The sequence below is a fragment of the Leptinotarsa decemlineata genome, unplaced genomic scaffold (assembly GCF_025532065.1).
Source record: "Leptinotarsa decemlineata unplaced genomic scaffold, Ldec_3_MD MMD2_tig00000010_RagTag_RagTag, whole genome shotgun sequence".
Lineage (NCBI taxonomy): Eukaryota > Metazoa > Arthropoda > Insecta > Coleoptera > Chrysomelidae > Leptinotarsa > Leptinotarsa decemlineata.
In genome coordinates this window covers 9025077-9038653 of record NW_027412538.1, presented here as the reverse complement: position 1 = coordinate 9038653, position 13577 = coordinate 9025077, and the positions used below count along the sequence as shown (strand labels likewise).

At 33.0% G+C, this 13577-nt stretch overlaps 1 protein-coding gene and 1 long non-coding RNA gene across 2 annotated transcripts in view; one reads left to right on the top strand and one right to left on the bottom strand.

Moving 5' to 3' along the window:
- tkv (serine/threonine receptor kinase thickveins) overlaps positions 1-13577 on the top strand; it is a 504368-nt gene that overhangs the window by 79488 nt on the left and 411303 nt on the right. The window lies entirely within an intron of this gene.
- Positions 4428-5365, bottom strand: LOC141480847 (uncharacterized). The gene is made up of 3 exons (XR_012464598.1): positions 5277-5365; positions 5076-5217; positions 4428-4629 (listed from the first exon to the last, which is right to left on the bottom strand). It is a non-coding gene; the product is annotated as an uncharacterized lncRNA (long non-coding RNA).

Below are 13577 nucleotides of genomic sequence, written 5' to 3'. Positions count from 1 at the left end.
CGTCAATATCTCTACAAATATTTATTATTCTCTGTCGAATATCCAATATTGAAACAGGTTCAGTTTCGTACACCTTTTGCTTCAAATAGCTCCATAAAAAAGTCCAAAGGTGTCAAATCTGGAGAGCGGGCTGGCCATTCTGTAGGACCTCGACGGCCAATCCAACGACCGGGAAAAGCAGTACCCAAATAGTTTCTTACTCGTTTGGAGTAATGTGGTGGTGCTTCATCTTGTTGGAATACCTTTTGAGCTTATTAGGATTCGCATCGACGATTTCAGTGATGAGAGGGTCAACAGTAGTTTCCAGCTTATTCAAATATAGTTTCCCTGATAAATTTTGATGAATAAATAGAGGTCCTACAATATGGTTTCCCAATATTCCTGCCCAAACGTTGATTTTTTCTGGATATTGGTATGTGTTCCCCGGAAAACGTGAGGGTTGGTGTCACTCCAATAAAGGCAATTTTGTCTGTGAACATTGCCTTTTGAAAAAATGTACCTTTGTCACTGAAACAAATATTGTGGAGATAGGTAGGATGCCTTGCAATGGTTTCCGTCATGATTTCGCAGAATTCTGTTCTTCGATCAGGGTCATCTTCAGTTGATTGGTGTACCATTTTAATTTTGTATGTATGATAGCAATTCCTCTTCAAAATCCTTCACACAGTAGAAAGAGACACTTCACAAACATTCGCGGTGTAATAAGTAAACTGTTCAGGATTTACTACCGTCTCACCAATTATTTCTGTTCTTCCGGAACGGACGGATGACCTGGGGGCTTTTTATGATGTACACTACCGGTAGTTGTGAATTTGGATACAAGTTCCACCAATTAACCATTTTAAAGATTGTTGACGTGGTACCTTTCTAATAGTAAAACCGAAAACTAAATGCGAAATTCTTCTCCTTCGGGGGTTAATTAACTTCAAAGGCAAAGGCAAATAAGGTTAAAATAATTGAGAAATAGCCATATCGAATGTTTTTCTCATAACATCCAATTAACGAAATTCATTTAAATTGTTCATAGAGCACAATAATTATTGCCACCAGGAAACATAACTCACTCTTACGACCATAATTTTTTTCTATTCACTCATCTCTTCGTTAATCGATATTCGATACTCGGAATATTTCTTCCGTTTTTATTTGACGAAGTTTATAACCGTTAAATATTCTATCAATTAATAATGTCCGAAGGCTTGATTAGTATAAAATTTCCTTAATTATAGTATATAATTCTTATTTGACAACCTATTAGTGGAATATTCAATTCCTACAAGTTCATTCGTGTTTGTTGGAATAGACGAAGGCAATATGGTGAACATCAAAAAACACATTAGGAGTAATCTTTATGTATTCAGGTGGTGATTATCGATGAAACAATGTAAGGAATATGAATGATGAAATAAAGAGTTTTGAAATTGGAGAAACCTCTTTTCTGACAAGCAAAATTTATAAATTACTAGATATAACCAAAAAATCGTTATGCATTTTCTTGGATGTTGCAAAGGCATTTGACACAGTGTCTCATAAAAGGATGTTGGAAACTTTACAGGATTTAGGTTTCAGGGGCAGTGTTTATAATTTGATGGTAAGCTATTTAGCTGGAAGAAAGCAAAAAGTCAAAATAAATGATAAATTAAGTGAAGAAAATTTAATAACATATGGTGTGCCGCAAGGTACGGTTCTAGGGCCGACTCTGTTCACCATTTATATTAATCATTTACTTACCTTGAATACTGAAGGTTCCATTATTAGTTTTGCAGATGACACGGCTGTTTTTTATCAGAGTGAGTCATGGGCTGACCTACAACAAAAAATTAATCAAGATTTTATTCACATTATAGACTGGTTTGATTATAATTTATTAACTGTTAATTACTCAAAAACGTGCTTTGTTCCATTTAGTTGTTATGAAAATGGTTTACCAGATTTTAATGTTGTACAGTTACATGTCAACAATAAAATAATAGAAATAAATAGAGTTAGATATATAAAATATTTAGGCATAACAATTGACGATACTATGAAATGGAATATACATATACAAAATGTAATTAAAACATTAAGGCCTATGCTATATAAAATAAAATTTCTGAACCGATACTTAGACTTACCTGTGATAAAGATTGTATATTACTCTCTGGTTGAATCTAGGCTAAATTACGGAATATTGGGATGGAGTGGAGCCGCAAACTGTCATTTGTCCAATCTTGAGACTCTACAAAAAAGATTCCTAAAAATAATATTTAAAAGAGACATGTTGTATCCTACAAACCTTCTTTATCAAGAGGCTAAAATATTTGATATTAGTCAGTTGTACTACATACAGTTAGTGTATTTTCAATATAAACATACACGTCACGATTATATAGACCACGTACATAACACTAGAAATAAAGTAAAAAAATTGATCAAAACAGAACTGACACTGAAAATTGGTCATCGAAGTCATTTGCATTCAGCTAGTCGAGCCTATAATATACTTTCGGAGTCCATTCGACAGGCAGAACATTTTAAAAAATTTAAAAAATTAATTAAAAAATTCGTTTTGGACGAACGACATCAAATTAATTTGTTACTAAGGGCCTGACGTCCTAGTAACATGGTATGTTGTTCTTTTTTTGTATTGGCAAATCCTGTTGTTTGCAATGGTTTGTAGTTCTTTTTGTTTATTATTATTTTTATTAACTACTACATACAAAAGTTTTATTTACTGCCTAGATTATTTCTTCTGTATTTCTTTTTTGTTTGTTGCTATAGTTTGTTTCATAAAATATGTATATTTTTTAATCGAAAATTTTGGCAGTCTCATCGCATACAAGCTCTGCTTTCGCGATGTTCTGTGTTGGTGTTTATTTGTGTTTATTTGTATATTATATATAATATAATCGATGTAAATTAGCATGTGAACAATTGACAAATAAACATATTATTATTATTATTATTAATCAGGATGTTACAGCAGCCAGTATTTGAATGTTGATAGACAGGTAGTGTAAAATTTGAAACCCCGGGTGTAAAGTAAATCCATTGAAAACACTTTATTCTCACGAATTAAAATCGTCAGATGACTTACACTACTTATGTTAACAATATTGACGTAGCATTCAGCATATTCCCAAAAAAGGCAAAACAATCTTCCAAATAACTATACACCAGTCGCTTTGCTATCAGTGATATCAAAAATAATGGAGAAAGCCGTAACCATCATATCCTCAAATTTTGGAAGGCTTTATTAACATCTTCAGCGACCTCCAATGGTATGTCCCTATATTTGGAATAACGAAATCGAGAAACATGGAGAGTGAAAAGCTGTTGCGCTTGATATTTCTAAGGCCTTTGACCGCACGGAAAAAAAGATTTGTTGAATGAAATAAAATTAACTTTATTCAAAGAAATAAAAGTGTCATATATGCACGACAAAATATTTTGTTGATGCAAGTAAAAAGAATTCTTGACTCCTAACTATTTCTTCAAGCATATGTTCATTGTATCAAACAAATATTTCATTGGAACAATCGCATCCATTAGTTATTTCAATTCAAAGAAGAATTGAATTCAAATAATATTTTGTCTAATTGATAGCGAGAATGATTTAGAGTAATTCGAATATTCTATTGAACAAACAAAATTTAAAGATGGGTGAAATAGTGGATTTGATTGAAATAATCAAATGTATTTTCTATTTGAGTAAAAGTTATGTTGAAGAAACATAATATATATCTGCAGGATGATGGAGAACTTTGCTTGTTTTGATAATGGAAAAATTTCCAGTAAAGTAATGATTTTGTTGAACAAATAATGAATAGTAGTTGAACGAACAATGTTTATACCTCGTTGTGAGTATCTTTCTGATAGAGTAAAGCATTTCGAAAGTTCAAAATAAGTATGAATAATGATGTACCAAATGAAATAAAGTTACAAATCAAAATCCTTCCCTCTTGTTTGAATTTGGTTATTGGATTCAATTAACCAAATATTATACTAATCTGAGTACCAGCATCTCGTTGGTAGTAATTTTCAGTTCTACTGAAAATTACTTTTCTCTTCTCCAAAACTTCAATGTTTTTTAAGTTTGTAGATAAAAAGCATTACGTATATTTTTAGTATATTGAGAAAATTACTTATCGGCAGAATCAGAAATACTGAGTCAGTGATAACATGAATCTCCAATCAAAATAGATCAAGTTATTGAATAATTGTGAGAATATATTATAGTTTGTTCAACAACCCAATTTTTCAATACATTAAATACACTTTGTATCATTTTCTCAACTGGATTATTGATCTACTTACGTATCACGATTTTTTAATCAGCTGCTGATGGGAGTCTTGCGGATAATATTTCATATTCAATACTGATTATGTAAATGCCATGGAAAATTGTTCAACGTGAGAATGAGCAGAATATAAATAAAAATCGAGAAATTTTAGTACCAAATTTATTCAAACAATTAATAAATTATAATAGACTTCTACAAATATTTAAATGAAAATATAAATTTTTCACAAATGGTTAATCCTAATATAAAACATTAACATATTTTATTATCTATTATTATTATTGGTGATATCTACTAAAAAACAATTAGAGTTGATTCCAAAACCTTTCACTGAAGTAATGATCTAAAATGAAAGAGAACAGAGATTAGTGATTGTCTACATTTCCGCAATAATACTATTGGATCAATTTCTACTAACTAGCTTAGATATTATCCCATAGAAATATAAAAATATGATAATTTTTTTTGCTACACATTCAATTTAACAAAAGGAGATACCCTTATTTTTTGATAATAGGAAAAAAACAATGACGTACTTTATCACAGAAAAATTTGATTAGAAATATGACTGGGATGACAAAATTTACCTAGGTCTCCAATCATAACTTTCAGGCCTTCAAATCTATTAAATTTAAGAATTCTAGCATTTAATTACTTAGGTATAGACCTGAATAATAATAAGTATCTACAGCAAATCACAAAAATATATAGTTATTTGAGAAAACTGAATATGTTTTTAATTGTAATGGTATACATATTTATTATTAAAGTTATGAATGAAAGACATACCTCTGTTATATATGATTCTCAATTTATTCCATCAATTGCTTCCTTGATTGAATATTTTTCTATTGCCAATTGGGGGAGTCATTTCTTTCATTTCTTCATCAGTGAGCCTTTTAGCTATGTCTAAGGTTACATCATTTTCTGTCTGAAAAGTATGTGTTTTAAGTATATTATTAGGAGATAAATAATTTATGTATTTTTTACCTTTAAAAATGCCAATTAGGTCATTTAATCCCAAGTTATTAAGAAATTCCTCCATGTCTAAAAATAAAAGAGATTATATTGCATGTTTTGAGTTCATGCAGTTTTGTTGGATGTCATCATTTCTGTAAATATGTTACAAATAACTTTCCTTATTCGGTATCACAGATTTTAATAAAGTAATACAAGAGAAAACTGTGATTATTTCACAATGTTCTTTGAAAGAAAAATCTTAAAAAGAGGTTCCTTCAAGGATTCAGTATATACTATCATGATGAAAATGAAATCATTGTTTACGGCACCATTCAATTATTTATGATGTAAGAAATTTATAATTCAAAATAAAGGTACAGCTCTTCGCCGACATTGTATACCTACACCTATTTTTGTGGCAAACACCTCAATTGTATTTACTCTGAAAATGTCCAATTCCTTCGTATGCAAAGATCAAAGGTCAACTAGGTACCCAGTGTATGCATACCTACCTACCTCTCAATGATAATCATTTCACTTGACAACTTCTACTTTCTTAAAAACAGAATTGAAAACATGGAAGCTTTCTTTCAGTCATTACATTAAACAGAGAAGAGAAATTAAAATGAGAATTTCATTTTGTCTCCGCAAAATTATCATCTAATCGATACAATACACACGTCGTTTGAAAGGAATGATATTTAATCAAAGTGATGAAATAAATTAGACTAAATAAATTTCTTTGAAGTAACAAATCTTTTTTTTCCGTGCGTGTGTGGCATGAGGGTTTGCTGGCCAAACTTCGATGCTATGACTTGTCCGATTATTTCTGTGTATGGCTCTCCAGCATCCTGAAAGAACGTTTCCTGCGGTCGATGGATATCTCTCGAACACTTTTACCATCAACAGAGTGACCAGTACGAACTTAGAGTGGAACACAGCAAACATAAAACTAGTAACGAGACTTGGGGACAAGGGAGATTACGACCTCCTCCTCGAGTCATGTAATAACAAGTCTAAGTGATTCTTGAGAATGGATCCAAAGCAGGAGCCGAAACTTCGAAACGATGATAGGTGTGAGCCACAATAAACCCTTGCGGGTTGCAGTGGAGGGTCGACAAGACCCACTCACTTGTGACCTAACCTAACCTAACTATTTACTCATATATATACCGCTTCAAAAACACTTCAGTAACTTTATTCGAAAGCTTCTGATAATTCATCTTCCATATTCTCCGTTTCACTATCACTGTCGTCATTTAAATCAATAATGCACTTATTTCCACCACTGATATGGAAGTGTCCCATCTCCATATAGTCTTTTTCAACTAAAATTACTTTTTCAATCCTTTTCTGCCAGTTTTCTTCGGTAATACTAGATACTTCTTCTTTAACTAGCTCTTTAACCTTCTTATCAAGTTTTGGAAAATTATTTTTACGCCTGATGCTTTGTTTCAATTTTCCCCAAATCAACTCGATAGGATTGAAAACACAAAGCATGGTGTGTCCATACTTTTCAGCAATACTCTCAAGGACATACACTTTTTCAACTATTTTTGTCTGTAAAATTTCAAGTAGTTGGCTTTTGGTATAGTTATCTGCAAAATACAAATTGTTATCCATTAAAAAACTCAGTATTTCATCTTTCCTCGAATTTTTATTCAGTACTTTGATGAGCTGTCGCGAATGATAGAAAGCGTTGTCAAGAAATATTACGCTATTCTCATCCAAATTTGGGACCAAGGTGTTTTCAAACCATTCCTCAAAAAAATATTAGCTTCTATGTTCTTATGATAGTCAACATTGCAGACCTCAAGTTTTTTTCCCACATAATTTCAAATATTTGCGACCCATCCTTTACTTCCTCCACAATGCACAATGATTAGTCTCTATCATTTATTTGCAGGCATGTTAGGCGTACATCAGTCCACCCTTTCGTAACTGTGTCGCAAGTGTCATACCAAGTTTCGTCCAAAAAGTATATTTGCCGTTGTTCTTGTCTATATTCAGTTATTTGTTAAGTATTCGTTAAGCAATTCCACTATTCGTCTGCTTTCCATAACTGCTTGACGTTTGTTAATTATTTCAAATCTAAATCCTAGTTTCTTTATCCAATTCTGAAGAGTTTTGTCACAGTAGCTCACGTTATGGCCGAAAGTATTCAATTTCATCCTTATGATTTCAATTGTAAGAATCTCATTGCTTTTGTAACAGTCATATATTGTTTTTTTAATGATTTTATTAGATGGACCATCTAAAGGTTTTGGTAATCCCGCATCACATCGCGTCTTGCGTTCATAAGGTTTGTTTTTGACTATTTTGTTGAGAAAGGAATTTTGGTCGAATCTGATGTTGCTTGTAATAGTTTTTTTCACTCGAAACCAAACTTGATATGTAGATTCTTATATACATTGAATTGAATCTTATTCACTGGTATATATTTTTCGCATTGTTCATCAGCGCTATTGGAATCACTACACAGGAAAAAGTCTGCGTTGTTATCACACTCGTTATTACTATTAGTACTTGTCCAAGGACGCCACATTTTCAACAAATATTTTTTTAAAGTAATTATAACTTCACCAATATCGAATTTCAACACTCAAGTCAAATCGCGATTAGTTCCTGAACTGAACATTGACGACACAACGGCGGTACTCATCCGCTACATTCTATTGGTCACCGTAACATGACTTCAAATTTAATTTCATGACTCTTCAGTCCATGTGGACTAATCCGTAGCGGCATTATTTCTTTGTATTGGTTTGTTTGGCCCTTGAGTTCGCCGATAGCTTTAAGAATTACTATATCAGTTACTTCGACTATACATATCGGAAATACGCGACGGACTGTGACTGCTCATTGTTTCGAGGTTCAACTCAGTACACCTCGAACTCCACTCTGTTTAAGATTTCTTCCATTTGGTGAACTGCGTTTATGTAGAATAAACTTCCTCAGAACTTTTTTCCAAATGGATTTAATCTGCAACGATTCAAATCCTACGTGAATTGCTAGTTTCACACAGGCACCGCTCTTAGGGCACCTCAAGGACTTTTCTGTAGTGCTCGTGTTTTGTCCTCAGAAAAAAGATTGTTAGAAGGTATTCTTAGCTGAAGATAAGTAGTGAAAACTAACAATGTCCTGAGTGAAGAAGGAATATTCAGTTACGGCGTATCAGGACTAATTTCCTTCTCAGTTTATATAAATGACGTATTATTCTCAAACATGTCAACAAGAAATATTATGAAACATGGGACATACTGAAAAACAAAGTAATAACGGATCTGAAAATCATATTTAGTTGGTTCAAAAATATCTCAAATTGATTTTTTCTTTATCTGAAGAATTGCAATGAATTGGAGAATTATTCGAATCCTTATTCATCAAAAACCTTGAGTACATGAATCTCTGGTGAAAAATTGAATATCCTGTATTACATTTATGGCAACAAAAGAATAAAATTGATTGAAATATTGCTTTCTAATTTGTGCTCGTTATTGTCGTTTTCCTTTTAAGTATCATTGTGCTGAATTGAGCCGATTTTTTTGTTAGAATAGAAATCCAATAAAATTAATTAAGTGCTGATTGGATGTAACTTTCCAGTAAAAACGCGAGATGAACCGAAAATTCAACTAACACGAGTCCATTCCTTAGTCTGAGTTGAAACCTCAGTAACCGTCAACGTCTTTGCAGGAGCAAATAATGACTTTATTGAAACGAGCACCTTCAAATGGTTAGTGGAAGTAAGTTTACCTGCAATAATTAAAGATTCCACAGCAAATGTAAGTTGAACACTTGCAAAGTTTCGGCTCAAATTCTTCACACCGTAGGAGTGCCGAAGATGGTAATGAAACACTTTTAGAACTGCCTTGAATCTGTGGAAATAGGCTAAGACCGCAACAGGAAAAGCTCTCAGGTCTCAGGCACCTTATGGCAGGCCCCGCTTCTGATGTCAGCGGTCTTCGAGAGAAATGCCCTTGCTTTTTTATGGTCGCGGACCATGCAGAGAAAAAAGATCCGAACTCTTGATAACTGTATAGGCTCCAGAAAACGCCAGAAAACATCTCATTCCTCGGCCTCCTAGTTGTCGGGAAATATATAACTGTGGAACGAACAGTTTAGGATCCAAACTTTCATGTAGGTAAAACATTTTTTGGGTCTTCGGCTCCTCTTGGGTCCATTTGACTACTCCAAAAACGTAGAGTAGAATCGGGACGGTGAGCATGTTTGTGGCAGCATCTTTGTTTTCCTCCGACAGTTCTGATGACCAGATTGTGCTGATTAATAATATTATTATTATTGTTATTGATGTTCTGTTTTGAGTCCCAAAAAAATTATGGCACCATAGTAACGATTTTTTTTGTTTCAGGTAAGTCAAAAAATACTTGTATTTTTCAAGAAAAACACCCCAGATATTGAACGTGAGTACTGTTGACTGATAATAAAAATGCCGTATGTGTTTATCGCTCGGTGAGTTGATATTTTTAATGGTTATCGAAATTTAACAGTAACCAATTATAATACTAGTTCCATTTCGTCAACTACTGTTAATATGCCGGAAATCGCAATCTCAATTCGACTGGATTCTATGGTTTTTTTCATTAAGAGTGAAAGGCGTTCGTCACATCAATTTGGGAGTATACTTTTTTTATAACATACATTAGATGCAGGATACGAGATGAAATTGCTAGTTTACGGGACTACAGTTTTATTGTTAATTATTGAACAAAAAAATAAAAAGAGTATAAATATATATTTTGAATTAATCACTTCCTTAGAACTAAATGATTTATAAAGGTAGAACTATTTTTCGTTGACATATCTTGAATATTTTTAGTGAATGCGAGGTCTGTTTCAATTTCTGTGATTCTTAACTCATTTCTGAAGTAGATATTACTGATTTTTTTATCCATCATAATTATTGACGTGGAATTGTTTTAAATTGACAGGAGTCAACGTTATTGAAACATTATAGTTGTAGTTGTTATTGTAGTTGTGGGAAAAACCCTACAGGAGCTACAAAAACACATAACGTTGTAGGGTCTTTCCACAACTACTTACTTTAGAAACATTTTATTTTGTTATTGATTTTTATTTTTGTATTATAAATTCTTGTTAGGAAATTAACTTTTCCTAACTCTATTATCGTCCAAAATATCCATATTCTTGGGTGTTTATGTTGATTTTTTTATTTTTATTATTACTTATCATTTTCGTATTTTATTATCGCTTATCATTGAAATGCTTTTTTCTCTCCAAATGAAAGTTAATTGCCGAAAAACATCTGGATATTTAGAACGACAGAAACACTTGGGATGTTTCGAGTAGATACTCATTGTTAACACTTTTATGGATTGAGACAAAAGCCCAAGCGGTTGACCTTTCTTGACTGAATTTACGACTCTGAGCATTGTGAGAGATAATTTTCAAGAGTTACTGGAAACACATTTCTTAGCCGATGCTTAGCCGATGCTAGTTCGCGATGGCGAGCGAGAAGGACACGTTAAATTTCGTCTGTAAATATTGTTCTGCTAAAGTTAAAACAGCTATAAAATGCATAAAGTGTGCATCTGTGGCCCATCCCAGTTGTGCAAGGAGAATGAAAAGTGTAAAAATAAGTGATGATGGTATGTTTTGCTGCCAAGATATCACAGTTGAAAATGAAACTAACCATAATCCTAAGGGAAACACGCCATCGATAAATGAGGTTGATACCCCCGATCTAAATATATTCTGTGCCGATGTTATACAAAATATTGACGAAAATCATATGGAAAAGGAAATCACATACCTTAAAATTATTATTAAACATAAGGACTTCATTATACGAGAATTGCAAGAAAAACTCATCTATCTACAAGAAAAATCTCAACAAAAACAGGAGTCTCCTCCGATACAAAACATGACAAATTCGTCAACAGTTTTTGCAACGGAGGTGGATTTAGTTGTTGAACCAGCAGTGTCTACTCGACCGACCTACAAACAAAAATTAATTGTTAACAAGAACACAAAAGAAAATGTAAAAGTTGAACAGAAACGAATTTCTGCAGAACAAGTTAGCAATGCCATAAAATCAGCTGAAAATAACATCTCAAGAAAACTACCAGTGCCAAATCAAACCAATATAGAACACACTGAAGTTAATGAAAATGGAAATTGGACACAAGTAATACAGAAAAGGAGACGTAGATATCTGGTTGGGCAGACTGAGGAAGAATGTGAAGTGGAAACAGTTCCAAGACTAGTCTCACTTCACGTAACCAGGCTCAAACCAGGTACAAAACCAGAGGACCTAAAGACATTTTTGAGTAAATCTCTGCCAGGACTTGAATGCGAAGCTCATTCTTCGAAAAGGCCAGATCTTTATGCATCTGCAAAGGTGACAATAAAAAGGGAGCTACTTAATAAAGCATGGAGGCGTGAGGTATGGCCAAACGGAGCTTTGGTATCTTTTTTTGCCAAAAAGAGGATGCCATCCACGACGCTGGATCCTCAGCATCAACAATCCACCTAAACTATCCACAAATAACTCAGTTTTTACCTGGTAATGAACAAAACGGGTGCAATGACAGTGATGTAAATGTTAAAGTCAATGTGAGTGTCTTTCATCTGAATATTCGTTCTATTAAAAATAAACTAGAAAGATTACATGTCTTCTTAGATGAACACAGATATGATGTGGTGTGCCTGACTGAACATTGGCTTGATGAAAAATGCTTAAAGTTGTGTCAAATTCCTGGATATAATTTGGTTTCTCAGTTCAGTCGCAAAAATAATATGCACGGTGGGACAGCTATATACTTAAATTCAATGAAAAATTTGAAGGTGAGGCCACTAAAATTGAATTCATTTTGTATTGAAAGAGATATGGAAGTATGTGGCATTGAGTTGTTAGCTACTCACACAGCTGTAGTTACACTTTATAGATCTTCTTGTGTTTCCAACTGTTCTATGTTCTTTAGTAAGCTTGAAGAATTGTTTAACTATCTACATCCTCAATTTTCTAAACTAATCATTTTAGGGGATTTCAATATTGATTTTCTGGTACCCAGTTCGAACAAATCAAACTTGCTCTCGATATTCCATTCTTTCGGACTGAATTTTACAATTTCTGAATTTACTAGAGTTGATAATGATACAAAGAGCTGTATTGATAATATAATTACTAACATACCTAACAAAGATTATTTCGAAACTGGTATTATCGACCCGTGTTTATCTGACCACTATGGCCAATATATAAAAATTAAAAGTATCTACAATAACAGCAAATCAATTCAAAAAAAGAGATTCATTACAAAAACTGGATTAGAAAAATTGAAAAATTCCCTTAATGAAGTTGACTGGAATACTTTCTTCGAGCTAAGCTCAATTGAGGATATGACTGGTTTTCTATTAGATTGTTATACAAGATTAATAAATGTAAACTTTCCTCTTAAGAACGTTTCAGGCAAGATGACAAAACCGCGTTACTGGATAAACGATCAAATAAAAAACATGAAAAATAAAGTTCTTGCAATAAAAACGATATTTGACTGTACACATGATGATAGATACAAACAGGCATATCTTACATTAAACGGGGAATACCAAAAAATGGTAATATCAGCAAAACGAAATTCATACGATGAGTTCATTTTAAATTCTGACAACAAAGTAAGAGACAGCTGGAGACTCATTAAACTAGAAATGAATGGTGAAGGTACCAAAAAAAAAAGACATTAAGTTCACTGCAAACGAGTTTAATTCTTATTTCGTAAACATAGGCTTAAAAATCTCTGAGGATCTGTCCTCTTCAAATTCTTGTTCTGTTCCTCTGTCTAAATCGGACAGGCCTAATGTATCAGGATCCTTTTTCATGGAACCCATTCTAAGCAGTGAGGTTGCTAGTGCGATATCCAATCTGAAAAACTCTAACTCGTTGGATGCGTACGAACTGAATAGTAAAATTGTCAAGGAAACAGCCTCATATATAATTGAACCACTTACAGTACTCTTCAACGCTTGTATTGAAAAGGGTGTATTTCCAAGTGAATTCAAAGTGACAAGAGTTGTCCCAATTTTTAAGAAAGGCGGTGATGATGAAATTGAAAACCACCGACCAATATCTATCGTTCCAATTTTTGGAAAATTGTTTGAAATCATCCTTAAAAATAGGCTTTATGAATATTTTCTGAAGTACAAGTTATTTAACCCAAATCAATTCGGATTTAGGAAATCATCCTCCACCATCAACGCAGTCAAAAAAGTAGTCGAAAATATAATAACTTGTTTTGAAAAAGGAGAACACACTATTGCTGCCTTATGTGATCTCACAAAAGCATTTGACTG